Source organism: Poecilia formosa, unplaced genomic scaffold (assembly GCF_000485575.1).
Source record: "Poecilia formosa unplaced genomic scaffold, Poecilia_formosa-5.1.2 Scaffold22, whole genome shotgun sequence".
NCBI lineage: Eukaryota > Metazoa > Chordata > Actinopteri > Cyprinodontiformes > Poeciliidae > Poecilia > Poecilia formosa.
Window position 1 is genome coordinate 1,759,591 of NW_006799961.1, and position 27,691 is coordinate 1,787,281.

Genomic DNA, 27,691 nt, shown 5'->3' on the forward strand with positions numbered 1-27,691 from the left:
TATATATATATATCTCAATAAAGTCATTTACAGTCCTCTGCTCTGATGTGAGAGGTTTGACTGACAGACTGGCCCACCAGGTCATGCCTGCACATTTGCAGTTAACTGAAGTCGCCCCACTGCTGCCTACTCAGCAACTTTCTTGCTATAGGTAGTGACGTTTCAGACAAAAATAATCGCCATCGCCCAAAATCTGAATTGGCACATCAGGCTTTTTAAACATCAGTAATTGGCGATCAGCTAAAAACCAAAATCGGTGCACCCCTTATTATAACAAATTTAATAAAAAATTCACAGGCTATAGATCAGAAGATGATGTCAGCAGCAATAACTATGCTAAAGCAGCTCAATAAGTATCAGAGAATGACTTCAAGGAATTGAAATGTTCAAGCAATAATTCATATCACATTGAAAATGTGTATTTGAAAATAATTTTGAAATTAATTTGCCCTTTTTCTGCTCTACTGAGTTTTGTTCCATCACATGACAGCCCAATAAAATATGATGAAGTATGCATTAAAACATGCCTGTTCGATGTGAATAGGCATGTTTTAATAACATTGAAAATAACTAAAAATGAAAAGAAAATCAACTTGGATTTGAGCCAAACCTACATTCAATCAGACACAATTGTTCTATTAAAATCACACATCAACACACCCTTAAATATATATTTTTTTGTTTCATTGTTTCTGTTTTCCATGTGATCATGACCTTTTATTACCAAGAAGACCAGCTCATTTAGATACTAAGAAATAATACAAGTTCTAAAGAAATTCTGACTTACTCATAGCCCTTTCTCAAGAACAGTGCATGCAGCCTTTCTCAAGTGTTTCCAAGAACACATTTACAGTGAAAGACATACTTCATACATATCCATCTGTAAGAGCTCAGGACTAAGAATGAGGCTTCTGAAATAAAAATTGAAAAATTTGAGATTATTCTCTCTAAAATAATTCACATCAACTTCACTTTAATACTTTTTGGATGTTGAGAAGCTCTTGCTTTGAGCATGTTAGTTCCTGTTTTATTTCCTGCTGACTTCCTGTTTCAGCTGACGACTGACTCATGAGACACAGCAGAACTGTGCTGGAATTTTTTTTTTTTTTTGTCTGATCATGACAAAATGACCTATGAATCAACTCTGCACACGAATAAAAAGGTAGATAGCTGACCCAAAAAACTTTGAAACAAAAATATCCGTACACGCTACGTTACAGTCCCAGTGCTGTTTAGCATTAGACGTGTAGACTATTAGGAGAATGAGAGAGAGGCAAATGGAAAGGGCATGAGAAAAGAGACAAGGACAGACTCTGGGATCAGCCCAGGAGAGGAGAGTTTTATAGACTCTGTTATTACTGCCGTGCCAGCTCTGACTTAATCTCAAGAACAGCCTTTTGACAGTCTGTGAGGCATTCAGTTTTCTCGGCGCAGCACTGAAACACACATAAATACGCCTAAGAACATAATATAAACTTTAAAAAAAACTTTGTTTAGTTTTCCGGCAACGCTAAACGTGAAGGAGTTTTTAGAAAGTAATCAAGCCGTATCAACCAGGTGAAACTATAATAAAACTCATTAAAGGAACTGCAGCAGGTAATATCTTAATGTTTTACAGCATTGTGAATGAAAAGTCCTGCAATTACAGGGGATTATCTTCTGTAGCGCTTCTCTTAGTTTCGACACGCCGACACGCTCCACATCAAAACGAGAATGGCCCTGCTGATGGAGATGACATTTCTGAGGGTAAATGCCGAAAATAACTAATGTGTAGCAAAGAAGAAAAATATGATACCGCAAATGATCAAAAATAGAACCCAATCAAATTGGATTTATTCTCACGATAGGCATTTTAATCAAATAAAATATGGCAATGACCCCAATTCTACAAATAAGGAAAAACTATAGTTGCCCAGTTATTTATTTTTCTCAACAAAGACACATGGCCACAGTGTGACAGACATGGCAAACAAACCCCATCACATCTTTATAAACAGCTAGAAAATCTAACTCAACAAGTATGACCAATAAATTTAGGAATGCCATAATTGCGAAGAGTGAATCTCAGGGGGAAAGAATTTAGTTGTTTTTACCACTGACTGTCTTTTTCCATCTTTTATATTCTCTGTTTTATTTAAACTAAATTGCATACCATATCGCTGTTCACAATCTCAGTTTATTAACTGCCACTTTTTATAGGCAGATTGTGTCACCGATTCAAAAGAAGACATCGTCACGAGAAAGAAATTTTTACAGCATGTGTCCTCTGGCTTTAATCTTCAGATCTTCAGCTAGATTGAACTGTTCTCATGCTGGAATACCAATTGACCAGAACAAATACAGAATTAAGATATCATACTTACACTGTGTGTATTTTTTATTTTAGTTTTTTAATGTAAACATTAAATATTTTCTTTGAGTACCCACACAGCGTTAAAATAATGTGTTTAAATATATATATATATTTTTTTTTTCTACAGACTGAAAAAAGGCACATGTGATTTTCGGGTTAGCTGAGCCCAAAAGTGACATGAGGTAGCAAATTAGCAGGACGTGAAGCTCCATAAGAACTTCTAACCTCTTGATAGGCGCCTCACAATCAAAGTCATTAGCCAGTGTAATAAAGGGCCTGAGATACAGCCATTCTTCAACAGCCTAACTCTTTTATAACCAACAGATTAAAGTTGATTGGATTAAAATGACATTCTGCCCGTCTGACCTTGGCGGCAGCAGTTAAGTTCATCCAAATTAAATTTCTCCGTAATAAAGATGATTCATTTGTTGCCTGACGTAGTAAATATAAAACAGAAAGAAAGAGGACAAAATATTAAGTGACACACCCCAGCGCCCACATGCACGCTTGCACACGCTCGTATGCGTGCGGACAAGGACGCATGCATACGTCCATGTTGTGTTGTTGGGAGTTGGCAAGCACATGCTTACACAACCAAGAAAAGAGGAGCGTTCTTCGGTCTTGAGTCAAACTTTTCTCTACGTGGTTTAAAACCAAGAACACATTTTGCTCTTACCTGTTTTACGGATTTCATGTGTAATCCCAAGAGGCTCTTGAAGTGGTCCACTTTTCACTGACTTTCACTCGGGAGTTCTTCTTTTAACTTGTCAAAAGCTTCCTCCAAGCTCTCCACTGTCTAACCTTAATTCATAACACCGCAGCAGTTCGGAAAGCTCTTCCTTTACTGAATGAGCTGCTAAATGCGAGTCTCTGCGCTACCAATTAAATAGGAATAAGCACAACTTTAAATGGAAACAAGCTCAGAACCAAAGGAAAAACAATTTGCTGGCGAAGTCTACAGTCTTTGAAAATGGTGAACTTGTGTTATTTTCAATACATGTGATGGAAAAAAAAAGAGTTGAAATAGTCTAGGTAATTTAAAGCCCCTTTCTTATGATTTTATAAGCCTCATTCATATTTATTATTTCCAATAATTTTAACACTCTTTAAATGATTTATGAAGGTTTATGATAATTAGTTTTTCCACTCTTTTCTCAAAGTCCCACAATTGGATTTTCATTGGATTGAGTCACTCAGCTCACACTCCTCCCAACCTTAACTTTGGTTCCCTGGATGATGGGCTTACATAAAGTTGGCCCTTCTTTATTTTTTCATGTTATGCCTAGCTTAGCTCCAGGAGTCAAGGCTGGACCACCATGCATGTGCTAGCTAGCCCTCTCGGTCTGGCTCAAAGAGGGTACCACAGTCTCCCCATTCTGGAAGAGGTTTGCCTATTTTTGATCCAGCCTAATAAATAGCAGTGGCATGTAAGTACAGCTACTGATGCTCCTCATAGAAAGGGGTCAGTGATGCTCTCTAAAAAATTGACCTATAACATTTCCAAGATTAATAGATTGCAAAATTGCCACTGTAAAGTCACTGCTAATATCCTAGCACTCTGGCATTGTGCTAACACAAATGAGCATGCTCCATACAAAGCAGGCTACCATGCTAACTTGTTCTATTGTGTCAAACTTGTTGATTGTCATTTAATCAAGTGCTTTGATTACTTTTTCCATCTTAAAACCTTATGTAAGCATCAAGGGTGCACTTAAGTTTTCCCCATGACTGTAAGTCTAATAGCACTGAATCTACTGGCAGGCACTAAGCAGACAATAATGGGAGCTTTTGTAAACTAAAGATAAGACACTCTAATCAACAATCAAACACCTTTTGTTGTCAATGCTGAATCTCCTTTTGCAGAAGTTTCACATTGCCTTGAAGCTTATGCAGTTTTTATTGCTGTTGTGTATTTTTGTAAAAAGAAAAAAAAAAAAGTTATTTTTTTCTTCTTGCGCTTAATTTTTAAACAGAAAACTTTAAGTTCATCTTTGGCTTCATTCAGGCGCTGACAAAGAACTTCCTGAATCCTGATTTATTTTATTTATTTTTTTTAGTTTCTGAAAGCACACATTTTGTACAGTTATATTTTTCTTAAGATCTCACGTTTTTTTAAGAGTCCTAAGCAGATATATTTTAAAAGTTATTCTGTTTCTGAAAGTGGTCTGAACTTGAAACATCCTACACAGTAATTCATCATATTTAACAAATTTTGCTTCATACACTGAGTAATGCCAATGAGCATTACTCAGCGAGTAGTGATATGGTTTTATACATCAATATATATTAAAAAAAGAAAATACTTTATGATTCAATAATAAAAGCTACATATTTCAATTAAAATGTCATTGTAAGATGTTTTATTACACAGAGTCCCCTTCTTAGTACTTCCTTGTTCTGCTGGAGGACTTCAAGGCTCACATGGGCAATACTAGGAAGACCTGAGGGGTGTGGTTGGGAGGAACGGTGTCCCCAGTCCAAACCTGAGTGATGCATTCTTGTTTTTGGAGGAAATTCTCGGGGAGGAAGGATATGCACCACCAACAATGTTCATGGTGGGTATGATGTGTTGCTGAATTTGACTCTAGACATAATGGGCTGGTGGGGTAGTCCTTTCAAGTCATATGACTATTACTAAAAAAAAGTGTCAGCTGTGTTGAATACTGACATGTGAGAATGTGTTCTCTCACATTATTAAACTTAGACATATTCATAAAATATACCAAAAGAAAGGGAAGAAAAGAGCGAAATACGTCAAATCCTTAACCTCCCATGAACAGAGATAGATTCATACACCGTCTGTGAGGAGAACGGCCACTTCCTGTCAATGAAGTGGACATAAACAGTGAATTAGCTCTATGCTGCCAGGCTAGTCTACAACCAGTTTGTGCTGTTATTCAGGCTTCCAGGTCAGCTGCTTTCTTGTTGTAGCGCCTCTAAACGGGTGGTTACTGTTGCTCTTGAAGGAATGTTAAAGCTTCACACATCAATTGTGCTTATTAGCATCACGTCTTTTTACCATCGTGTTACAATTTACCTGCTTTTATATCACACCATCCTTGCCTTTGAAGCAAATTAGTAATTTTTTCGTTAAGAAGCTACGCTGGCTCTATTCCCCACAGAGTTGTTTACAGCACATGCAATTTCGGGTAAGAATCATTGAGCTGGTGCATTGCATACGTCACGGCCAATTGGGTAAAATGAGATCCAGTTGTTTTTGGTGGCCTTAGGATCACATCTCTGCTTTTTGCGGATGATGTGGTCCTGTTGGCTTCATCAGATCGTGATCTGCAGCTCTTGCTGGAGCTGTTTGCGGCCGAGTGTGAAGCGGCCGGGATGAGGCTCAGTGCCTCCAAATCTGAGGCCATGGTCTTGAGCCGGAAAAAGGGCAGAGTGCCTACTCCAGGTCAGGGGGGTCGTCCTGCCCCAAGTGGAGGAGTTTAAGTATCTGGGGATCTTGTTCACAAATGGGGGAAGAAGGGACCGGGAGATCGACAGGCGGATTGGGGCAGTGTCTGCCGTGAAGCGGGCGCTGTACCGGTCCGTCGTGGTGAAGAGAGAGCTGAGCTCTAGATTTACCGGTCGATCTACGTTCCCACCCTCATCCATGGTCATGAGCTTTGGGTCATGACCGAAAGAACGAGATCACAGATACAAGTGGCCGAAATGGGTTTCCTCTTCAGGGTGGCTGGGCTCTCCCTTAGAGATAGGGTGAGAAGCTCGGCCATCCGGGAGGGACTCAGTAGAGCTGCTGCTCCTCCACGTCGAGAGGAGCCAGTTGAGGTGGCTCGGGCATCTGGTAAGGATGCCTCCTGGACNAATATATATTAAAAAAAGAAAATACTTTATGATTCAATAATAAAAGCTACATATTTCAATTAAAATGTCATTGTAAGATGTTTTATTACACAGAGATGGGGTGAGAAGCTCGGCCATCCGGGAGGGACTCAGAGTAGAGCTGCTGCTCCTCCACGGCGAGAGGAGCCAGTTGAGGTGGCTCGGGCATGTGGTAAGGATGCCTCCTGGACGCCTCCCTGGTGAGGTGTTTCAGGCATAACCCACTGGGAGGAGGCCCCGGGGAAGACCCAGGACACACTGGAGGGACTATGTCTCTCGGCTGGCCTGGGAACGCCTTGGGGTTCCCCCGGAGGAGCTGGAAAAAGTGGCTGGGGAGAGGGAAGTCTGGGCCTCCCTTCTGAAGCTGCTGCCCCCACGACCCGACCCCGGATGAAGTGGAAGAAAATGGATGGATGGACAGATCCAGTTGTTTCAAACTTCAACAGAGTCCACACCTACAGCGAGCAATTGTTTCACAGTAGCCAAGAGTCCAGGTCTTGTGTACGAAGCAAAGCGGAGAACAAGGGGCTGACTGATTTTTAACTACGCTAATGTGTTTCGGGACAGCTCTGTTTGTGGTGCTTACTAAAATTCACACAGAGATATAATTTAGCAATAAAATAATTTCTGACGAGAATTGCCTGCACTGGATTCTATTTAAGGGTAGCAGAGTAAAGAGGGTAAATATTGAATAACAGTGAGTATGCTGAATTTTTCATATTTCAATCGTAAAAAAACAATGTAAAAGAAACACATGAGCACCTACTGAAACATACTCAACTTTATGGATTTTACCAAAATGTGAAAAAGAATGTAAGGGGATATTTTAAGGAAGCAAAAGTAAATGCTGAACAAATGTAGAAACAACCATTCTCACTATCCTGTTCAGTGAACTCAAACATGAAGCACTGCACAGTGCGAAACAAAAATATACCTGGACAAAATGGAGCAACAGACATTCATACTGAGCTGCTCTACAGCAACCTTTGTTGTAATGACAGGGGAACCAAGGAAGTGAAACCAGTCTTAATCCTGGCGTTACACTTGGAATCCTACCATAGCTCACCTCTCAAGGGTAGAGGTTGAGAAAGTTAAACCCGCTCTAACACTCAGCTTGAGTTCATCCACATTAATCCTGTTGTAATCTGGATCAGAACATGTGGGTTTACAGCTAATGACAGCCAACTAGTTAGATTTCAGCGGTTCGCCGCAGCCTGGTTTAACCAGGGATTAATGGGGCCCATCTAGCACCAACGCTGGGTAACAGTGAGCGGGGAACTTGCTCACGCTCATGGGGAAAAAAAAAAAAGACACAAATTAGAGAAGGCAACGGAAGTCCTCGCATGTGATTCGTTACTTTGTTGAGTCAATAACCAAAGAACCACTACAGATGAGGAGCAATATGTGCGAGGACTGTTCAAAAAGCCATCGATTTAGCCTGTGTACACTTTTACTGGATCAGTGATGGTCATAAATATTGAATGTGGGTGGTCACTCTAAAGTGACCCTAGCACACAGACACAAAACTTGAAGTGCCACGGATTGCTCTGTGGCCTCATTTGATTTGAACTCTATATATGACGGAATCTCCTACATTGTGATGAACCCAATGCCTTGAGGTTCAACTAGTTACGGAAGATTTCCAACTACGCACCGGATGAAAGACCGCATAACAGGAGCTAATATAGATACTATCGCTTTCTTGTGACCATAATTAGAAGCTTGTGCTTTAGAGAAACAAATAGCTTTCAAGACATGATGGAAAACACATTTCAACTCTTATGACTCGACAAACCTAATTTGTCTTATTATTTAAGTAATCGTGGGTGTCACATGACTACCTGGGGTGACCCTTAGTTGATAATAACTTTATTTTTATCTAAATCATCTTATTTGAATCGCTTGGTCTACTTTTTTTTTACGTTCTGTATTCATGTTTGAATCCAATTAAATGTGAGTTTGACAAACAGAGGATCATCTTATCTTGTTTGGCAATTCAGATGACGTAAATGGAGGCTTATCTAAGCTGACAACAAAACAAAGCTGGTGATTTAGAGCCCAGCTGCTTCTCATTTTTCTTCTTTAAATGTGATCAGTAGCTGGTTTTATTGAAGGATCAGGACTCATATGACTAGGCATTAGATAAAAATGAAAGCTCTCCTCTTCTTTGGGATTGTCCTACAACTTTTCGATGTGTTTCTGCTTCAACACACTTGACTCAAATATGCAGGTCGTGAGCAGGACTCTGGAGAGCTTGACTGCATCGAGGAGGTAATGCAGCCATTTGTTTCACGTCTTTTTGACCAGGGACACGCCACTTTTGTGGAGCTGAATATAACAAACTCAAGTGAGATTTTTGACTGCTCTTTCCATCAAAATCAAATAGTGAAGCTCATTTACCAACTGGAGTTAAAACTGTATTAACTAAGGTCTCCTCTACCTGTTGCTGACTAGAGGGGAGCTGAGAATGTAGCTCTTCATCAATTTTCCTGCTCATGTAGTTTAAGTGTCTCACCTCTTAAACTACTCTCTCTCTCCTAAGTAAGGAGAGAGAGAGAGAGGAAAAAGTTGAAAGCCAAAAAGCATGACAATATTTCACTATCATATATTGCACACCTACAAAGAAAGGACAAGTAAGGGCGTGGCGGCAACCCAAAAGTGACTGAATCAGGCTTGACTCAAACAAAAGTTTCCTAGTTTAGCCTTGGGGCTGGCAGAGAAAAATTTAGGCAGAGCAAACATTAATGCGTAACAATTTGGCTTTCTTTGGGTACAACTTCTGAGGAGCCTTTTAGCAAAGTGCTGTGTCTCCCTCCGCTCCACTGAACCAGCATAGGAGAGAACAGTGAAGGTCTATAGCAGGTTTGGACCCTTCCCTGTTTGCTCCCATTGAAGCAAGGCATCAATGAGAAAAGGGGGAGAAAAAAAATAGAATCAATCAGTTTTGAGTTATGGTAGAAATGATTTTCGTCTCCAAGACAGATTTGAAAATGAGCAGATAATCAGAAATACAGTTTTCTATTTTTTTGCAGGAAAAAAAAGCAATAAAAATGTTTAAACAACAGTATTTCATTAGTAACAATTGATTCTGTATTAAAGTAGATGTAAAACACTGCATTCAAGTCATATGGGAGAGGTTTGGGGCTAGGGATTGGAAAGAAGGGTTTGTTTTTTAAATGCCTTAGGATTAAATAGAGAATGACAGAAAAAAAAGGTTACATAGAAAAATTCAGAAAAAACATGTCTACAGAAAAATCTGAACACAAAAACACCTGTGACAGCCATGTCTCATGTAAATTAAGCTTGCAACGTTACACTGACGTTAGAACAAACACCATATCACTATATGAACATCCTGTAGATACACATTTGATATGAAACGTATATCCAACTTGTCAAATAAGAACACAGTACTTCACTCTCAATGTTTCGACTTTAATACTGAAACATTTTGACCGTTCTCTCAACATTTTGACTATATTCTTGATATTTCAGTTTTATTCTGCAATGGAAAGAAACAAATTTCACAATCAAATGTTTTTTTCTAATATCACAGACCACGCGGTACGCTATATTCACAAACCCGTGCACAGAGAAACTCAGAATGATTTATGCCTATGGAGGAGGAGGGCCACTTGTTTATGGCTTGGATCCAGTCTCTCACTGAAACGGTTGAGGTTTTGGCTCTGAGCTTCTCCCTCTCTTCATGCACTTTCCCTGGATTCGTTTCATATAAAAGTTGATGTTCATGATATCTCATTATGTGCTGCAAACTAGGAGCAGCACATAATGGAGTAGTTAAGTACTTTCACAAAAGATATTACGTAGCTACACAGAAAAACTACTAAACATTACAACCTATATTTTTAGCTTAAGGTGAAATTAATTCCAGTCTCAAATATATATTTGGGTGAACAGATTATCTTCATTAAATTAAATGTTCAATAAACATATAACTTCTCATACGCATCAAAAAAATAAACACTGTAGGAAGTCGTAAAGCAATCAGATTTAGTGTTTCCTACTATTGTGAGCTACTCGGATTAAAAGTCTCTACATCTTTACCTTTACTTTATCTGTACGATTAAAAGATTTTTCTGCTAGAAATCCATTGAAAAATGGGAAAAAAAACAACAACAAATGAATTGGGGTTTTTTTCATAGCACTATTTTGACAAAGACACTATTTTGTGTGGAAGTTGACATCTTTTAGATACATTGGCAACAATCGCTGTGCATCAGTAAACAGGGGAACTCTACTGACTGTTCACTGAACTTCAGATTAAATTTCCCAGTTTTGTTTTCATATTTGTGTTCGAGATAATGGTGGCGGTGGGTGGATGACTGTACAGAGAAACAGATGGTTTCTCTACTCTTGAGTATACAGTATATCTCGCAACTGGTTGTGTTTGCTTGTTTCCTTGGTGACCTTCCTTAATTACCCTCTTCAGCTGTATGCCAAATGAGAGTGTGTTTATATGTGCATGTCTGCACATGCTTTCATGTGGGTGTGATTCCTCGCAAGTTTGCAAGGGCAAATGTTTCAGACTTTTTTTCTTTCTTTTTTTTTGTCTCCTGCTTGTGTTCTCTTCATTTGTGTCTTATCAAGCAGTCTGTTGAGGGCCACTGATAATTTAGTTTCTAAGGTATTTTGGAATATTTTATCTGGTATTATCTTTCTGTAGTACTTCAAAGGCTTCCAGACTTGTCAACGTTTTAGTAGTACAAATATCTACCGGTCCTCTTTACCTCTTTCAAACAGGTAAACGTAGTCTGGGAACGAGGAAGTCTGCATTCATGTCATCTGTAGCACCCATCAAAAGTGAATCCAAAGTACATCAAAAATATATTTTGTGTATAGAGCTGGACATTTTTAAGTGGTTTATGTGTCTACCAGTTTTGTCCGTCTAGAGACTTAAATGTTTGCCTGTTTTTATTTGCCGAATTTCTCAAGCTCAGATTGGATTGAAAAACATCTGAACAAAAGTTGTTGCCACAGGTTTTCATTCTGGCTACTCTGCTTTTTGATTGGCCAAAACGCCCCACGTGCTTTGATCTGAAATCATTTTTGTCCTTCTGGATGTATGGTATGGGTTCAATACTGCTCCAGTCTTCAATTGTTTGCAGTTACATAAACTCCTATTAACATACCTTGAAGTTTGTGGCTATAATTTGAAAAAAAAAAAAAAACATAAAAATAAACCAAATAAAGAAAAGAAAAGAGAAACTCAAAGGGTATGAATCGTTTTCAAGGGCACTGTGTGTTACATTACTGAAAATAGGAGCTAGTTTAAAAAAAAAAAGAGAGAGAGAATAACTCACCCCATGACATTACAAATAATAACTGAAGAAATCTAAAATTATAACGCTTGAACATACTTGATGGAAAGCAGTTTCCACTTTTAATTTGCATCACTGCTTAATGCCAAATTGAGTCAACTGCTCCCTCCCTCTTTTTCCATCTCTCGCCACCTCCCTTCCTTCCCCCCATGATCCAGGGATTGTTTTGACCAGAGTTGAGGGCTCGTTTGTAACTGTCCAAGGGGATTGATGGAGTTAACTTGGCAGTTTGACCTCTCAACTCTGGTTGTCAGTGACCAGGCTCGCTTAACGTAGTAAACCTGAGCTTCTGCAAGGAGGGCAAAAAGCAAAGTTGCACACGCGGCGCATGTATGATGCGCGTAGCAAATCACGCACAAGGATTCATGTAAACATTCAGGCCCATACAAATAGGTAGTGTTGTGGACAGATGTGATACGGGTTGTGTTTTGAATTCCATAGACATCAGATACAAACATGCGCTCTCTCTCTTCCTCTCTCTCTCTTCATCTGTCCCTCACACAGACACATAGTGGAGAGAGAGAGAGAAAAAAAAAGAAACTGACCAAAGCTTTCCTTCATGTTGAAATTGCATTTCATTCAACTTAACCCAGAGCAAATACAGCAGTAACTTCCAACCAATTTTGAAATCTTAGCTTGATTTATCTTTGAGGGTGTGTGCGTGTGTATATGTGAATTCCCAATGTGAGCGTGTGATAGGCAGAATGGATGTTGATAAACACCAGAGGATATCGTGTCAAAACAGACAACTTGTCAAACGACACGCTAACTAGGTCAATCACAAAGTTTAAGGAGAAACTTTGGAGTGGAGCTTTGGTTTCTGCGTAGCTCCACACACATGTGTGTGTGTGTGTGTGTGCGTGTGAGTGTGTGTGATAAGCTCCTCAACGAATCTGCAGGAGGGGATCTCCAATATCGAAGGTATTTTTAAATCAATGAGCTCTTAAGTGTATCTCAGTCTCAATGTGTTCACACATAAGGCACGCACACAACACTCAGTGTAGACAGAATCCCTACTGACAGGCAATGACAAGATAAAGAGAGGTGGGGTAGGTGGGGGGGGGGCAAGACGACAGGAGGGGGAAAATAATATTTCAACAGTTGGGGGTGGGGTTCACTGAAGGAAAAGGGGTGGGGGGGGGGGATGAAAAGAAGACACAGAATGGCAAGAAGAGAAATGAGTGAGATCAAGAGAAAAGTAAGCAGAAAGAAAAATCAGTCAGATATCCTGATAGTTCTTGAGCATTCTCTTCAAAACCAATGCCTGTCCACGTCTATGCCTGTCTTCATGTTGCTTATTTTTCAGCACTCCCACCGCAGGCCGCCCCCCAAAAAACAACAACAGAAGAAAACATTTTTCCTTAGAAAAACAGAAAATCATTTGTTTGTTTTCAAACAAAAATACTTGTCACTGTAATGCATTAATTGCAAAAGACCCTTATGTGTCAAATGGTGCACATAAAGATCTGAAATGTAAAGAACTGCTTTAATTCTCTGTCTCCTTTTCTCCTAGTCTCCTAGTTAAAATAACGTCGCACGCACGTTATTTGGTCCGTCAAGGCCCTAAAATGATGAAAACGCATGAGCTCGTTAATAGTTATACTCATAATGCAAACGCCTGTCAACACCTGTCAAGTTATGACTCAAAAATAATCTTTTGTTTAATCTGTACATTAAGAGATCTTTAAAATAAGCTATGAGTGATTGTATCTTTCAATATGGATTACTGACGATGTCAAACCCAGAACACGAACGTTAAGTTATATGCAAATGCCTCTTGTCTGGAGTAAACCATCATGTGACGTTAATGGTTTTAATAAGTTTGGGTCGGATTAGGACACAACAACATCACCGTATGTGTGATTTCAAGCAACACACGGTTCATCAGGTAATGCGTTTCAGGTGAGATTGAGTGAACCATTGATAGGTGGGCAGATAGAAGGCAGGAGGGCTACAAAACAAAGGAGCAAAAATGGAAAATATGAAACGCTGCATATAAAACAAAAATCCATGTTTATTGAATAATTATCTTGAATCTATTCCATCACAGGTTTTCACAATCATTATTTAAACTTTTACATGAAGAAAGACAACTTATGAAAGCAAATCTAAAACATGTTTTCCTTTGGTGAGGAGCATTCACAGAAAAGTAACACTGCATCTCTGTTCTTCAGAGCAAAAAAATAAAAAAAAAATAAATCTAAGGGAGATGGAGCAAGAGTACAATGACGAGAAAATAAGCAGAGTACCTTTAAGATGAGAGTGTGTTGACAAGTATTTGTTCAGCTGTGCTAATGTTGAGACGTCTCAAGTTGCAGCAGAAAATACTTATTACTAAGTTCTCGGCTTCGCTTACGGACGAGAAGCTGCAGGCACGCTTACTTTCTTCTAGAAACACATACGACCAGCGGCGTCCATTTAATGATGGAGTGGAGTGAACATGTAAAGCTGTGAATGTGTGAGGAGGATGCACGTGTGGGTGCATGTGTGGGTGTGTAAGACGGGCCTTTTAAGGGATCAGAGAAAAACAGTTTTCCTGCCCAAAGTAAGGCCAGATGTGGAGCAGAAATGAGATCCCTGGACAGAATGTAATGATCCATCCAGCGACTTAAAGCACAATATGAAATGCAGACCCGCATTCACATGGCCACGCAGTCATGGATGTACAAGCACAGACACCTGAAAACTGTTAAACTGTGAAAGACAATTGCGGACATGCTTTTTTTTTTTGGTTGTTGCTTTTTGTTCAAGATTAGAAATTGTGTCGAGGATTTAGAGTGCAACTGTGTCTCCTTTCATTCTGTGTATCCTTAATTATATCTACTCCTCCAGACTGATTTATTAAAATATTTTGATAGTTGTTTTCACCTTTTCTCTAATGGCTAAACAACAGCATGAGAAATGAAGCCTTTTTAATGTGAACTCTATGGAGTACAGAATCATTGAATCTCTGTCAATAATACTTGGAAGCAAAACGTGATCTTGGCCTTCCCAGTGACAACAAATAGTAATAAGGTATTTTGCCAGTGAAGAAAAAAAAACCTGTTCTACTTCCTTTTTTTTCTTGTTTTACAAGTAACCAATCACCTGAGATCACAATCAGCTTCTGAGGAATTATCTTTTTAACCTTGTTAATTTATTGTTAAATACAAACTCTTGAACTGTTGGAGCACTGAAATATTGAAAGAGTAAAGTCTGCTAACATCCAAATGAACTAAAAGCAAAAATTACATAATTTTCTGTGAAACTTTTCTTTATCATCAGTGAGCATTTTTATTAAGGCTTAGAATATAAGAAAATCCTATTATATGCTATCTAAAGTCTTATTATGAAAACCATTGTATAAACAGACAAAAAGCCCGTCACAATGAATATTACGGTTTGCAAATTTCACGTTTAAGTGAATTTTTCACCTGTGCAACCCCCTTTATCAATTCCATTGCAGGAAAAGACAAAGTAGTGCAAATAAAGTGAATATAATATTTTATCTCAACCCTCAATGCTGTGTAAATTTGGCATAACAATTTTTTCTCCCTTGTTAGCCCTATTTGTCTAGAAAATGTTTCTTGACCTACTGACCTTAATGAACTCACTTGAATTTTCAAAACCCAAATACCATGTTGGTAATTATTCTTCTATAGCCTCAATATTTAAGCAATGGAGCAAACAAGCAGCTCAGTTTGTTGTTAAAGTTTGCAATCGTTAGCTTCTGCTGTCAATGTTCCATTTCTTTGCTGACTTGATGCAGTTCATTCTGGATTTTTCCCTCTTTCTGTTGCAGGTCTCTGTTTAAACTCATTCTGGTCAGATTTAGGGTCTTACTTACTGCTGCTGTTCAACACACACTCCATGGTTTGCAACAGTGTAAAGAGAAAAAAAAAAAAAAAAGAAAAACAGCCGGAAGTTGAAGTTTGCCTGCTGTTTTGTTTAAGTGTAAAAGGGACGGGACGAGCTGGCACACATGGCGAGGGAATGTGCGATTGTAAGATGCAGAGAGGTTTGGGTTCTGGTTGGTCTCTACAGTGGTAAATAGGAACATCATAAAAGCTTTATGTAGAGGACAGGAACCCTGCTGTTACTGCTTTAACTCTGAACATATATAGCTGCTCGATCAGCTTAAACTTGTAGAACCCATGTTTAAAGAAGCCTGTCACAAAAATGGATGAAGAGCTGTAAGTGCCGTGACTCCTCTTCCATTTGTTCACCCATTACCATTTTGATAAATAACAATTGCCGCACTCTGTATGTAAACTCAATAGGTTAACTTGACCTCTCCCTGGGTCAACACATGACACACAGAGAAGCAGCACTTAGAATAAAAGGTGAGAACAAGGAAAGTTTCTAAAGCTCAAACAAGCAAACTTCAGCACAAGTATGACGACTGTGTGGTATACCCATATTCAAGCTGTCAGTTCTTTGTTAGCCACGCTTGTTCAAATAGTCACCGTTCCAGCACCTCTTTGACACAGACTAGCCTAGAGTAGAGAAAAATAAAAAGCAATGTACTCCACATTTTGACAGTACCCTCCAGTACATTGCATTCAACCTTGTTGAGAAGTCATTATTATTTATAGCAGTAGTAGAAGCAATGTCACGCCGTGTGTCCAAGAGGAGTCGATTTGTGTGGTCTGCATGAATTAGTGTAAACGGCAGTCTCTGTGTGTTTTCTTGAAAGAGTGTAAATCCTTACCAGAATTTCCAATTCATACATGTTTCATGGCAGACAGACAATGGATGCTCAAAAAGACAAAACAAAGTAACTTTGCTATTCATTTCAACCTCTGGGAATTCAATACAACATCCATAGTTCTTAACTAGTTCCTGACTGGTACAGACTGGTACCTGAAAACCCAAACTGCAAAAGTTTAGACTGGCTAAGAGGCTAAATCTTTAGCACTGACTGCAATCTAGTAGTCTACGTTATGGTGGCCTGGATGCTTCTGTGGACTTGCCTCTGTAGAAACCAGTTTCTTTGTAGATAACGTCTCACGCATACAAGGCTTCTGATTTCACCTCATAATACTGAAAATAGCTTCTCTTGAGTCTTCTCCCAAAGTAATAACTTTTACACCAAAGTAAAAGTCTTACATATGTTGTGGTCATGTATCCCTAGTCGTCACTTGCCAGGCTAAAAAGATGTCAGCTGGTCATCAGCTGATATCTTGGTGCATCTTTAACATTTAACACATTCAGGTTTATTATCTTAATGTAACACATGCATTTCATTTCAAAGGATTATATTGCCAAAACCATAGAACATTGCAGATGGCAAAGTGAAAATTCTGGGGGGGGGGAGAACTGAATAAATGTAAGAACTCTGCTAAGCATATATCTAATATGTTTTATACACTAATCAGCAATTGAACATTAGGACCAGCTAAACAATATTCGCTAAATCCCTTTTGGAACAATTCAACAAATAACATGGACAGGAATTGTGGAGAATCATTGTGGCATTTTGTACTTATTTGTAAAAGCATGTCAGGGCCCCTTTTAGATGAAGTCTCAGTGGAAAGATGCAATAATAATTGATACCATTGATACTGGGAGACTTATCAGAAGTGCTGGGAAAAAACAATAAAAAATGTGAAATTCCTTTGATTTCTTTTAGTCATTTTTGGCTATTTTTCCAGGATCTAAAATTTATGGGGAACTCTTTATTTTTCTGTGTGTGTGTGTGTGTGTGTGTGTGTGTGTGTGTGTGTGTGTGCGTGTGCGTGTGTGTGCCTCTTTTGTGTTTGAGGCAAAAGAGGTGGTCTGCTGCTACGTCAGGGGAGGTCGGTGGTCTCGAAAAATATTTTTGCAACTGCCAAGCATCACAGATTGTATTGATTTATATGAAAGGTATTGTAAATGGCTTTAAGGGGATTTTTTTAAAGCACAACTCTGGGCAGGGCCATTTGTAATGCTTAAAGTGAGTTTCTTGTTTTCTTATTGCTTAAAAAACTGACACTGCAGCAGTTTTGCATCGCAACATAAATAAGACAAATGTACATGAAGGGTTAAATGGATCACAATTAACTACTACTGCCCAGTGTACAGAACTGTGATTTGTGTGCAGTAACAGTGAGATAAGGTTTGTGTTGCCTTTATGTAAAGTTGAATATATTTAATTTAGCTGGCTGACAGGTAGCCACATTGCTACACCACTAGCAGCAGACAAATGACTTAGTTTGGTCAAGGACACAGTAAATGGGTTAATTTAAGCCTAAAACACATCACTGCCACACACCATTCTGAAATACCTTGAGGGGTAAAAAGACAAGGGAAGCAAGAGAGAAAGAAAAGCAGTGGGAGAGAGACGGAGCAAAGTAGAGAGAGAGGACGATGAGCGAAAGCTAAAGGCCATTCCATTCATCTTGCATATGACTCTTTAATGTTCACATTCATTACCACTGGTTCTCATTGAGCAGAGGGTGAGACTGGACAAGAGAGATGAAATACACAAAAAAAAAAAAAGAAAAAAAAGTGAAGTGTAAAAATGATTAGAAAAAAAGGGAAAGAAAAAAATAACAATAAAGCACAGAAGCCATATTTAACCCCTCCGCAGGCTTTGTACTGTTCTATTGCTAAATAATATTCAAGCAAACATGGTGCCTTATTGTAAGACTAACATACCCTCAGTGGAGCCAAGATGGTGGTGATGAGTTATTAAATATGGAGAGAGGGCAAGACTGGGAGGGGGAGAGCAGGAGGAGGAGGGGGAACCGGACAGATGATTAACTGTGAAGGAAGTAAAAAATGAGGAGAATTCCCTGATGTACTACACTGGATTTGATTTAGAGAACGCAGTCCAATTCTGTTCCTTATTTAAGGACTCCCTTCGTGTGAGTGTGTGAGACAGGCAGTGTGTTTGCCACCTCCTTTGCTCTGCAGTGTGGTCAGGCTCTCTTTTGAGTTTTGTGTTTCACTGTGACAGCTCTTTAGACTGCTTCTCCTTCACGTTAACCGAATCTTGTGTGGCTCGCAAACAATCCACATGCCGATTCAGGTGACACACATGATCCTCTATTGTTTATTCCTAATGTATCGTTAAATACAGTGAAACATTGCACCAATGTACTTGCAGAAAAACAATGAGGTGTATTTTCATTTTGCGAAATGAAAAATATTATTTTCTGCAAAACCTTCTAAAAGTCTTCACACCCCTAGAAGGTCTCTGACGTGTCTACTGTGTTCTTGGTCTTTATTATGTTGTTTGTTCACTAATCTATTCTAACAAATCTGCAAGAATAACTGGATTTATATCTAGATTAAATTTGATTTATCCTGATAGTTGGTTGTACAGCAATTCGTTTAGGGGCATGAGATTAAAGGTCAAATGCAGATGCAATCCACACTTCAGATTTTCATTAGGAAAAGGTTTGGAAAAACAAGCAATTGTTCTTCACTTCAGTTACTCACTTATTTGTGTTAGCCTGTCAAATAAAATCCCACAAAATGTATTGAAGTTTGTGTTTCCAATGCAATGAAATAAAAAGAAAAATAGTTCAAGAGTTAGGAATACCTTAGTAATAAACAAGAATGATTAAATAATGACTATTTTCTTGTTGTTGTTTGCTTTTTGTGTGTTTTCATTTCTTATTTGCTGCCATGACCCAGGCTTTCTTCCAAGTCATTTAGATGATTTCTTTTTTTTTTTTCTTAATACTTTGATTTTCATTGGGGTGGTCTCCTGCATGGAGCCTCATGAGCTCACTTTTGTTTGGTAAAGAACCCAGGAATTGCTGAATTGTGTCAACTGCCAAAAATGTTGGTGAACCACACAGTGCTGGCAGATGTTAAAAGGATAACTTCAGAAGAAAACCTTGCAGGGTTTTACAACGTATGGCCGGCTACTATTTAGCTTATTTATCCATAGTAATATGCGTTTTTCTTTGTGTAACGTCTCCAGTGTGTATGCAAAAATTAAGTGTGCGTTGTAATAACGTAAAAATTGAAATGTGCCTCACCGAGTATGAATAGCAGCAAACTCTGAATCAGTAGTTAAGCACTTAGTGAGGGAAAAATAATGGTAATTTCAAAGGAAACAGACAGTGGTTGAACTCCTCACCCTGCAGATGAATGTGAGTTTGAGTAGGCCTGTGAATCAGAGCCCCCAACCAAATCAAAGACGCTTTTCATTAGCGCAGTGTTAAATGAGCCATGTGTTAGATTAGCAAGGAAGCTCCACTGATAATCACCAGACATGCAAATAAAATTTCACAAACACATTATATCATACACAGACATGCACATTTCAAGGCAAAAGCAGCAGCCTTTTAATTTTCTTTTTTTTTCCCTAAGTGAAGTAACTAAGTTATGTGAAGCACAAATACAAGAGGAAATAAAAACCGCATCTTTTACCTTCTGATTTTCCCAACAAACTCGTGTTATCTAGAAGCAGAACTCATTTCAGGACCATCTTTTCTTCTCTAGACTGACTCATCTCACTCCTGCCTCATTCAGAATATACCTCAGTTAATATAAAGGGTCACAGCCAACATAATTTAAGTCAAAGCTATGTTTTATGTAGCTTAATGCAGAACATTGCTAATGAACATAAAAAATTCCCAGCAATAGCCCAGTTAGCTTCACCACATTGTACTAAAATTATTATTTTATCTAGATACATCTCACATTTTAGTGTGCCTATTGGGAAATAAAGAAAGTTTTCAGAAAACTAAGACGATAATGAATGAATTTCAGCACCTCAGGATCGCTAAGGATCAGCATATCAAACGAGGATTCAAAAGTTCGTCTCTTTTATGTAAATCCGTCTATAGTGCAAGAGGGATTTCACATGATAAATGATGCAGGTGAGCTCATATTTTCTTTTAGCAGATTTTAAATATTATCACCATTAACGTAAAACAAAATTAAGGCATTGAGAGCTCTTACACTTGAAGAACTGTAGCTGTTTTACTGTGATTAGAGCTACAATCCCTCTAAGTAATTCATGCTAACCTTACATGAATAACTGAATATATTCACTATTATTTCTTTAATTCTGTGCTACCTCTGGCCTCCTTTGTAGCAGAGTTTTAGCCTCTTCTCCATGTCCGACACACATGCAGGCTTAGACATGTCGTAAAGCATTATTTTTCAACCACTCCCATCCATCATCATTATGTTTTCTCCAGTCATAGTGCACTTGTCAACTTAAAACAAATCGTCGTAGCAACAAGAGATGTAGTTTAAAGACTTGCACTGAATCTCATGGGAATGGTTATAGCATATGTGAACGCAGGCGTGAGGGAAAATGTTCAAATGACCTAAATCTGGATGATGAAGCTGTACATGTCACACATCATATGTCCTAAAAAAAGAGTTTATTTGGGTCTGAAGGCCAAATACAATTGTTAAATCATGTTTTTAATGTATTATTAATTTATCAATCAGGTTTATTTGTAAAGCACAATTCAGAAAGAAGGCAGTTCAAAGTGCTTTAAGTCATAAAAACAAAAATCATAAAGAACAAACGGCTAACATTTGAAACATTAATCCCTCTTATTTTGTGCATATCAAAAATATCTAGTAAAAGCATTCATTCTCACAGTAGGGGTAGTGTGTTCAGGGTAACATGCAATATAAGTTTCAAGTGACATTTTACACCTGGGCCTAAAAGTTCAATGTTGGCATCATTTTGTCAGAGCACGGTATTCCACATATTTGCTCATCTTGTGCCAAACTGGAAATTGGACTTCATGTGGCTTTCTTTCTACAATGGTTTTCTTCTCCCAGATTTCCATTTTTGGATTTGGGTTTAAAACAGAGCTCTGTGAGAATTTCTAAGTTTTTGATATTGTTTTGCAACCTAAACCTCATTTAATTTTCTCCAGAACGTCATCCTTTTTTTATCTTTTTGGTCTTTATAATGCTGAATGTTCACTGGGGCCTTTACAGAACAGCTCTTTTTCTACAAAGCTTAAATTACACACCTATGTACTAATTTGATGACTTTCAAAATGCCATTGCTTGCCCTGGATTTTTAGTTAGAAGTATCAGACTGACGGCTGAATGATTATTTCTCCTCAGTGATTTGCATTCAGACCCACATATTCATTTTTTATATTCATTTTCAACCCTAGTTCATAATTATGCACCCATTTGTATCGCTCAATCATATCAAATCAAAGTAAAATTCAGTAAAATGTTTGGATGTAGCATGATAACAGGTGGAAACCATTAAAAGGTCGATCAAGCAGTAAAAAAAAAAAAAAAATCTGATGTTTTTTTAGGGAACAGACAACGGCTTGCATTAGGGATTGCTCAACAAGCAGGGTCTACAAATGTCTGTCTTATCAATATATCTGCTGTGCTTAAAGATCACATTGTCCATAAAAATTCTCGGATAGCTCAAGGTCTTTAAAGCACCGACTTAGTCAGCTCTATAATATTGTTACATAATTAATACATCACTGTGATTTTTCTCATCTCCAAATGTGCCCCCATCAGAGATGATTAAAAGTTCCCATGTGGTCTGTTTGAAGTCGTAATTCTGCAGTGGGGGATTATAAGACCTTGGCTGGAATCCGGAAGAAAGAGTATCAGATTTGTGATTTTATTTCAAATGAGTGCTTAAATCTTGGTCTTTCATATTAGCAGAGCTCCTATTGAGATAGAAACCCCAATCTGATCAAGTCTCATTACTTTAGCAATCAAAGTTTCACCCCTGGGGTTCTCCCTTCAACTGCTGCTTCCCACCTCCTTCAATTGCAACTGCTTTTTCTCTCCTCACTGTCATCTGTTTTTTTTTTTTTTTTTTGCTACCAAGCTACTGGAGAGGAAAAAAGGCTGATGTGCAAATCCTTGATTGGCCAGTCTATCCTCCTTCAAGGATTAGGAAAAAAATGAAAAATTTAAGGACAAAGAAAGAAGGAATGAGATGGAAAGAGACAGAGAGAAAGGGACAGACAGTGTATTAAAGAGAGATGTGAATTTTAGAGTTAGTACCACACAGAGGAAAGGAGAGGGAAAGGGAGAGGACGGCTAATATAATTGAATTAAAAAGATGGAGCGGGGCCGTTTCTAAGCAGGTGGGAGTGTGGAGTGAGAAAGAGCAGGCGAGATATTAACTTCTAATAAAAGAGAGATTAGAAAGTGGGTAGGAGGACTGCTCTGTCTTTACCTGTGGGAGTGACGCCCCCCACATAACCTTTCAATGCAATATGCACACTGATATTGGCCACCGTGCTCAAATCATATCGCACACAGACAAACACACAAGCATGCTTGCAGTGGGCTGTATTTTTATGTGTTTGCATCCAAATTTATTCCATATGCAGTAAACACATAAAAAAAAAAAGAGAAGGGGAGAAAAAAAATCTATGACATCTGTGGAGATATATTGGCACGCACAGATCGTATTACCAGCTCTCATTCAAACCTCCAACAGGCGGTATTCATCAGATAATGAAGACACAGCTCTCTGGGAAGCCTCTGCCATACAGACAATTAATTAACTAATTGCTCTAATGAGCTTGTTGATGCCATGCTTTTTTGGCAGCCTGTGTGAATACATTAACGAGGCTAATTCAATTAAACAGGTGCAGCTTTCACAGCTGCCTCTCTCATGGGCACGCACACACACGCGCCCGCAGACACACAAGGCCACGCGAATCCTACAGGTGCTAGTGTGCACGTTCGCTCCGTTTGACACTGATGTCTTTCTCACCGAAACCTTGGCATTCGATCAAAAGCGTAATGATATGCAGATCAAGTGGTGTGTGCTGGTGCATTTGTGTGCGCATATCTGCCAGTGCTTATGCCTCAATGGGCCGTGTGCCACTGAATCAAAAGCACGGCTCAATAAGCTGTACCAGCGGTGCTAATCTGTATAATTGCAAAAGGTATAATATAAGTGGGTGGGGAAACTGATTGAGGCACGGAGACGGCGCAGTTAAATTAGCAAACAGAATCTGAGGGGGTAAACCGTTAATGTTAGCCGAGGTTGTGCAGTGAGATACTGTTCAGCTCATTGAACATTTTCAGATCTGAAGGGGAATTTTTTATTTTTTTTTTTTACTTTTTTGGGGGGTTTTTGTAGCATTGTCTTGTCATAAAGCAGACTGCATTTACAAACAACATACATGGTCAAGATCAGTACAGCATTGATTCTTCAAAAGGTGTATCTATGGAATTTTGCTAAATATGTTTCAGTTGTATACAAGCGTTGCAAACTGAGTAACGGCATGATTGCAGACATCTTACCTTATGTTTCACTCCATTAACTTCCTCATATAGCTGATTAATCTTCCCTCTCTTCTTTCTCCATCCTTCTCTCATAGCTTCAGCGCTCGTCCTTCAAACACGCCCTTACCTCATTCTGGGTAAAAAGAAAAAGAAAAAGAGACAAGTTCATATTCATATGTCATAATAAGCTGCTGTCAGAGTCACAGCACCATCAGTTCACTTTTAATTTTGTTTTCTGCCTTTTAATCATTTGGAAGTGATAGTTTACGTGATAAACGGGTGTAAAGTCAGCACAAAGTAGGTTTGTTTTAAATTTTTACTTGCCACATAACAGAACAAGCTCAATAAATGCATGTGCTTGGATTATTCTTGATTACGTCCAGCCACACGTACAGAGTGTAACAAGCACATTATGTTTACATTATGTTTGCAAAACTGTTTAGTCAGCAGTTTTATTTATAAATGTCGCTTTGAGGCATTGTGTTGAAAATGCTACCCTATCTTAGTTCTACAGGTTTCTAAATTCATTGCATCCCAAACAAGAATGACATTGTGACCACTGACGGCTGGAAGTGGGTTCCAGTGATCATTTCTTCATTGGGTCGCCTGCTGGTGGGATACATTAGGAAGCAGATGGGTGGTGTTTAACATATTTTACAGAAAATTCCACTTTGTAGTTAAACTCCCGGATTGCTACATTCACCTCAGTCATTTCTGTCAACTTGGAGCACTTGTCTGACGTTCTTCAAAAACCACATATCTTTAAAAATGGATACTCTTCCAGGGGCTTATGGTGATGATCTGCTTCACATTGATCTTATTTTGATAGCCGTATGTCATTGTGTCTCAGTTTGGCAGATGCTTTATGTGCTCCACCCTCACAGGCGGACAAAAGTGTTGAGGTGGGTGGTTGGCTGAACTCCCTTGAAGACGATACTACTGATTAATTTCCCTCCTCTTCATCACCTCCACACCTCTCCTCCCCCCATCACAGGGTCTGCTTTCTGCGACCCTCCCCCAGCCCCTTCAGCCAATGTAGAATATTAAATCAGTCTCCCTTTTTTAATTTCATGATATCCACCGTTCATTTTTCTTCCAGTGTCATCCAGCCATGACATGGTGTAGCAGCCTTTGTGTTAGCAATGGCTGATGCGAGTCATTGTTTCTGTTTGCTGCTTGCGTGTACGACTGAATGTGGATCGCGGCTAAATCATTACCTTTGCATGTGCCACAAGTAACGCACAAGACCATTAGTGATTTGCCCTAAAATTGTCTTTTTAGGCATGTTCATGTTTCTGTGTTTGAGCACCAAACAGCACAAAAGGTTGGTTTAAACTATAGCATCAATTTTGCCAGTGGTGTCTTCACTCTGTTTCCTCTTAGCAAATACTGTAGTCTTTCTTGCCTGTGTGTACATACCAGCTAGGCAAGAGGGAAACATAAGTGTACCTATACAGCTGTAGTAAGTTTACAGATGATTTCTTATTTGTTTTGTTTTTTTTTTGTTTTTGTTTTTTTTGGGGGGGGGTCGCTAGGGGGCATCACTGAGAAGCAGAAATAAAATAAAACGCTCAACGAACTGCAACAGCAAAGCATGCAATTTTGCATAATATATACACAGCACATAGACTGCAGCGCATCTATTACTCTGTATGAATTCAGTGTGTAGATGCACATTCAACGAGATTTTTAAACACAAACATGCACACTGACACTCTCTGTGGGGTCATCACTCACTGTCCCAGCAGCAAATGAAATCTCATTCTCTCTAACAATCTCAGTAGAGGACTCCAAAATATCTCGCTCTCTTCTTGCATCAGTGCCCTTCCTTCATGTTCTGATTTTTTTTTTTCCCACCAAGTCAGACCCCGCTATTCCTTTACCAGTCCACAAAATAAAAAAATAATAAAAAAAAACATTTAATGTATTTGTGAAATGCACATGGTGTGCAGAGAGCGTTGCATGTCTAATTTGTGCTCTCTTTTACCTTTCCGTCAGCTTGATTACATGTATTCACTTTGCCACCCCTACACTTGGCTTTTACCATAATGTTACAAACACTGGGTGCTCCCAGGTTTTTCGTATTCTCCTCTCTTGCATTGTTGTGTGCCTTCCAATCATCATATTACTTCGCATCACCTTGCTTGCATTGCCTGCAACCTCGCCCTGGAAACTGGGGAAGTGAGAAGTGATTTGGAAAAATGAGGGCAATAAAAAAAAACAAAAAAAAACGCAGGGATGAATGGGGAGATGTGATATAAGGTAATATGCTAACCCAATCAACAGCCTGCTGTTTTCCGACAGTATAATCAACATATCGGCCTAATGTCATTACAGCTATATGAGAAATAATATTGCATGAAATAATACTCCATGGTGTGTGCATCTGTGTGCTTGTGTGGCGCACACATGAACAAGCTCACACATCAAGATGTATGTATCAGCTGCCCAATCCCTTCAGCAGGGAGACAAAGAGATGCAAAGTGTCAGACTGATGCAGAGAGCCAAAATATTACCACATGTAATAATATATATAGAATAAATATACATTTGCTTTCTTAATAGTGTAGATAGTCAAGATGCAATCACTGGTTTTGACGATTAGCATAATGAAATATTACTGTATTTGGTGACCTTGCTTAGAAAAAAAAACGTGTCTCAGATGCAAGTAGAAGAAGATGGTGACAGTGAGATTTTTACCACCAAATTTTAAATGTAGCTGTGTTTTTTGAAATATATTCTTATCCCTACTTCATGCAGGATGAAACATCATGCAAACATCGACTACCTTAAGCAGTCAGCGCTCAGAGAGCTAACCAGATGATTCCTTATCAGTTTTTACCAGTTTGTTAGATTTCTTGGATTAGTGACATTGCAGTCAAAAGTCTACTCTTTCACAGCAGAACAGCCTAACTGATAAGCAAACCCAATGAATGAAAAAGTCTGACGAGCATTTTGTTCAAAAGCATCAACATCTTCACAGTATGCTTTGAACTTCAAATAAAAAGCGCTTGATGCCACAATTCCCTTGGCATATATTAAACATTCTTTTAATAATATCTCAATAATGTGATGAACTTAAATACAACAATCATGACACCAAATTTTCATGTTGTTAATTATTTAGGTTTAGATCGAAAAAAGCACAATTAAACAAACACTAAGAGTCATTTTACATCATAAAGTATTTTAAGTTGCTTCAAATTGCAATAGTCTGCAAAAAGAGACAAGTTAGGTGGAATCAGTACTCATTATGTTCTTATACACACTCAAACACTGTAGGTTTATATATTCACACACCCAAACTGCCCACTAGCCCTGACACAAGAGGATATTAGTTAGTGTGTGACTTCCATATCCTGAATGCATGAGGCCGCTGATGGCCTCTATTGATGGACACTGGCGTGAAGCCATCACTCAAGTTATGGAGCTTTAATTGGAGACAGCATAAAACGATAAACCAAGAAACATGCATGACTGAACAGCCCAATGTAAACCATTAATCATAGCGTAGGCAAAGACAAGTGGCCGCCACAGACGCACACGCAGACAGGTCTCTGTGTGCACACTCACAGCTGCAAAGGCAAAGGCTCACACTGGTGTTCGGCCACACACCTAGCATGTGTGCCTGACACACACATACACACACGCACGCATACACACGAAAACACACGGAGCATGGTGGAGACAAGAGTCCCAGTCACATATTCTCATGATAGATGACCCATTTAACTTTGATTTCTGAGAGAAATGAGCTTGCCAGCGATGCGGGGTTACCACACGGGCACACTGCACACACACACACGTACTCACTCATTCATAATACTCACTATGCACAAGCTACATATATGAACTTACTATGTACATTATTTTGTATGTAAATAACGGTGCGTTTCATTTTGAAGACCTGAATTCAAAACCGCTTTCTCTCCGTCTTGCTGACACACACACACACACACGCACACAAACACGCAGGGCTACTTATTTA

At 38.9% G+C, this 27,691-nt stretch overlaps 1 long non-coding RNA gene across 2 annotated transcripts in view; it reads right to left on the minus strand.

The window, feature by feature from the left end:
* LOC103135263 (uncharacterized) overlaps window positions 1-27,691 on the minus strand; it is a 109,894-nt gene that overhangs the window by 36,854 nt on the left and 45,349 nt on the right. For both annotated transcript variants that reach the window (XR_475905.2, XR_475904.2), the window contains exon 3: window positions 23,722-23,836. This is a non-coding gene — a long non-coding RNA (uncharacterized LOC103135263). The remainder of the gene's footprint in view (window positions 1-23,721; window positions 23,837-27,691) is intronic.